Source organism: Populus nigra, chromosome 2, assembly GCF_951802175.1.
Source record: "Populus nigra chromosome 2, ddPopNigr1.1, whole genome shotgun sequence".
Taxonomy (NCBI): domain Eukaryota; kingdom Viridiplantae; phylum Streptophyta; class Magnoliopsida; order Malpighiales; family Salicaceae; genus Populus; species Populus nigra.
In genome coordinates, this window is record NC_084853.1 from 14878802 (window position 1) to 14883352 (window position 4551).

The window sequence follows — 4551 nt, forward strand, 5'->3', positions numbered from 1 at the left end:
CGACGAAATCGGCAAAGTCGGCAGAATCGGCAGCGGGTGCTGGCGATGGGTCTGGACGGGCTGGATAGTCCAAGGCTCGACGAGAAAGACTGCTGGTTTAGACACTGGGGCAGTGGCAGCCCGCGGGACAGTGTCGGCAGATTCGGCAGCGCAGATTTGTGCGGCTGCAGGTTCGTCGGGGAAAATCGGCAGCGCAGATTTTGCGACGAACATGGGCTGGGCGATGGACTGTCCAGGCCAGGCAGGAAAATTTGTCGAGGGGACACGCTGACGAAACAGCGCTGGTTCAGGCACGGCGGGCAGTGTTGGAATCGGCAGCGCCGACGAAATCGGCAAAGTCGGCAGAATCGGCAGCGCAGATTTTTCGACGAACACGGGCTGGACGGTGGACTGTCCAGGCCAGGCAGGAAAATTCGTCGAGGGGACACGCTGACGAAACAGCGCTGGTTCAGACACGGTGGGCGCAGTGTTGGAATCGGCAGCGCCGAGAAAATCGGCAAAGTCGGCAGAATCGGCAGCAGGTGCTGGCGATGAGTCAGGACGGACTGGATAGTCCAAGGCTCGATGAGAAAGACCGCTGGTTTAGACACTGGGGCAGTGGCAGCCCGCGGGGCAGTGTCGGCAGATTCGGCAGCAGTGTCTGCCGATTCGGCAGCGTTGGCTTGTTGGCGCGGGGGGCCGATTCGAGTGGGGACTTGGGCAGCGGGCAGTGAAAGCAAGAGTTTCCCCGATGCTGCCGGGAAAAACGCTCCCCGGGATGGCCGGGTGAGATGACCCGGCGGCCCGCGACGGGTCATTCAATTCCATGCCCCGTCAACATAACTCCCGATGTACTGTTTGCTTTTTCGGAAGAAGAGATCCATCCCCCCATCCTCGGCCAGCCAAAAACGCTCCAATTAATGGCCGGGTGAGATGACCCGGAGGCCCGCGACGCGTCATTCAAATCACTGCCCTATCGGCTACAACTGCTGATGGGTGGGATTAGAGGCCTGCCATGGTGGTGAGGGGCGGCGAGGACCGTGAAAGCTAGAGTTTTTCAGAGGCTGCCGGGAAAAAGGCCCCTCGGGTGGCGGGGTGCGAGGACCAGGCGCGTCATTCAATTCTCTTCCCTATCAACTTGGCTCCCGTTGGCGGGATTGGAGGCCTACTGTTTGTTACAGGGCTAAAATCGTCAGGGGAAGAGCTGACGAAACAATGCTGGTTTGGATGCAGGGGGTAGTGTTGGAATCGGCAGCGCGGACAAAATCGGCAAAGTCGACAAAAAAGACTGTTGGTCTGGACATCGGGGCAGCGGCAGCCATGCCGACAGGGGGGGAAATCGGCAGCACAGATTTGTGCAGCTGCAGGTTCGTCGGGGAAATCGGCAGCGCAGATTTTTCGATGAACATGGGCTGGAAGATGGACTGTCCAGGCCAGGCAGGGAAATTCGTCAAGGGGACACGCTGACGAAACAGCGCTGGTTCAGGCACGGCGGGCAGTGTTGGAATCGGCAGCGCCGACGAAATCGGCAAAGTCGGCAGAATCGGCAGCGGGTGCTGGCGATGAGTCTGGACGATTTATAGTCCAGGGCTTGATGGAAAAGACTGTTGGTCCAGACAATGGGGCAGTGGCAGCGCGGATTTGTGCAGCTGCAGGTTCGTCGGGGAAAATCGGCAGCGCAGATTTTTCGACGAACAGGGGCTGGGCGCTGGACTGGCCGGGCCAGGCAGGAAAATTCGTCAGGGGGGCACGCTGACGAAAACAGGGGCTGCGGAGTGGAAAATCGGCAGCGCAGATTTTTCGACGAACAGGGGCTGGACCGGCCGGGCCAGGCAGGAAAATTCGTCAGGGGGGCACGCTGACGAAAAGAGGGGCTGCCGCGTGGAAAATCGGCAGCGCAGATTTTTCGACGAACAGGGGCTGGACGCTGGACTGGGCCAGGCAGGAAAATTCGTCAGGGGGCACGCTGACGAAAAGAGGGGCTGCCGCGTGGAAAATCGGCAGCGCAGATTTTTCGACGAACATTCGTCAGGGGGGCACGCTGACGAAAAGAGGGGCTGCCGCGTGGAAAATCGGCAGCGCAGATTTTTCGACGAACATTCGTCAGGGGGGCACGCTGAGGAAAACAGGGGCTGCCGCGTGGAAAATCGGCAGCGCAGATTTTTCGACGAACAGGGGCTGGATGCTGGACCGGCCGGGCCAGGCAGGAAAATTCGTCAGGGGGGCACGCTGACGAAAAGAGGGGCTGCCGCGTGGAAAATCGGCAGCGCAGATTTTTCGACGAACAGGGGCTGGACTGGCCGGGCCAGGCAGGAAAATTCGTCAGGGGGGCACGCTGACGAAAAGAGGGGCTGCCGCGTGGAAAATCGGCAGCGCAGATTTTTCGACGAACAGGGGCTGGACGCTGGACTGGGCCAGGCAGGAAAATTCGTCAGGGGGGCACGCTGACGAAAACAGGGGCTGCCGCGTGGAATGGCAGCCTACACGCAGATGCGAATTCGGCAGCGCACGATGGCTTGAGCAGGTCATGGGTTCGACTTGGCGCGATCTGAAACCTGGACGAGGGACTGTCGACGCTGGACGAGCCAGCGCGGTGGCCTGTCGTGCCCCGTTCAGGGGGGGCCTGCCGCGGAGACAGCCCTCGCGGGCTCGACAGCGCAGGCCAGCGTCCCCGACGTCGCTGGCCGCGGCAGGCGAGCTGCCGGGGTTCCCGCATTCCTACAAGAAAACGTCGTGCTTTCCACATGAAACCAATCCAGTAAAATCAGCCATATTTTTATGAGGCTGCCCACTGAATTTGGGGTCATTCCGGGCCGGTTCCTAGTTTTGCGGATTTACTCGATTTCTAATGGTAGGAAAATTAAAACAAATACTTCCCGACCTCGAAAAATTCTGGGAAAATTAATGAAGGTGGATTGGATTTTTGCCAACCTCTGTGCAAAATTTCAGCTCAAAATACCAAGAAATGAATTTTTTAGAGGGGGGGTGACAGCTGGGACCTAGTAGTGTCTCCCCCTGCCAGAGCTGCAATGACACTTATTGCTCTTTAGGGAGCCACCAGGCCGGCGCCCCTCAAAGACCACACGCGCGCGCGCGCCCGCCCGCGCTGGGCGCTGGGGCGCTGGGGCCTGAGGGCCTGGGGCCCTTGGGGGCCCTTGGGCGCTTGGGCGCGCGCGCGCGGCCCCCGCAGCCATGCCGCGCTGCGCGACGCGCGGACAGCCCCTGCTGGCTTGCTCTCTCGCCCGCGGGGGGGCTGCCTTCGGGCCCTGGCCCCCCGCGCTCTGGCCTGCCCCCCGCGTGGGAGAGGCTAGGCGCTGCAGGGGCCAGCCCGACGTCGCTGGCCGCGGCAGGCGAGCCGCCGGGGTTCCCGCATTCCTACAACAAAACGTCGTGCTTTCCACATGAAATCAATCCAGTAAAATCAGCCATATTTTTATGAGGCTGCCCACTGAATTTGGGGTCATTCCGAGCCGGTTCCTATTTTTTCCGATTTCCTCGATTTTTAATGGTAGGAAAATAAAAAAAAATACTTCCCGACCTCGAAAAATTCTGGAAAAATTAATAAAGTTGGATTGGATTTTTGCCAACCTCTGTGCAAAATTTCAGCTCAAAATACCAAGAAATGAATTTTTTAGAGGGGGGGTGACAGCTGGGACCTAGTAGTGTCTCCCCCTGCCAGAGCTTCAATGACACTTATTGCTCTTTAGGGGGGTGCCCCCTGACTGGCCATGGGGCGCGCTGGCCTGGCGCCCATAGGCCTGCCGCGGGGGATATGTGGGCTGTTGCTAAACTCGGACTAAGGTGGGGGGCCTCATGGCCCGAAGTATTGCCGGCATCGATGACCCGTTTTCCGGCCGGCGACGACCCGATTCCGGCCACCGTCTTCGGGACCCGCTCCAAGCCGTCGGGCGCGTTGGGGCTGCTTATCCGCGGCGTGGGCGTGGCATTCATTTGCCGTGCTTGTGCCAAGGTGCTGGCAGCTGCTGCGCGGCTGTCTGCTTGCCGCGACGTCACGGCGGCGGTGGCCGCTGCCCCTGCTCGCAAGTCGGAGGCCTGGCCGACGTGGCTGGTGCGGACCGCCGAGCTTGGGGATTGCGAGGAGAGCTCTACGCTGGCGTGGGCGTGGCATTAAATTGCCGTGCGCTGCGCCCATGCGTTGGCTCTCCTCGCAATCCCCGACCTCGTGGCGTGACGTGCCCGCTGCCGAGGCCTGGCCTCCGTCTTGCGAGCCGGGGCTGACAGCCCCCCGCATGATTGTCCCTGTCGTTCCCCCCCGCGGCCTGTCCCTTGTCCCTTCGAGATCCTTCGCCTCCGGCTGCGGTGGCAGCTGCCCGTGCTCGCAAGATGGAGGCCTGGCCGACGCGGCTGGTGCGGACCGCCGAGCTTGGGGATTGCGAGGAGAGCTCTACGCTGGCGTGGGCGTGGCATTAAATTGTCGTGCGCGCGCCCATGCGTTGGCTCTCCTCGCAATCCCCGACCTCGTGGCGTGACGTGCCCGCTGCCGAGGCCTGGCCTCCGTCTTGCGAGCCGGGGCAGACAGCCCCCCGCATGATTGTCCCTGTCGTTTCCCCC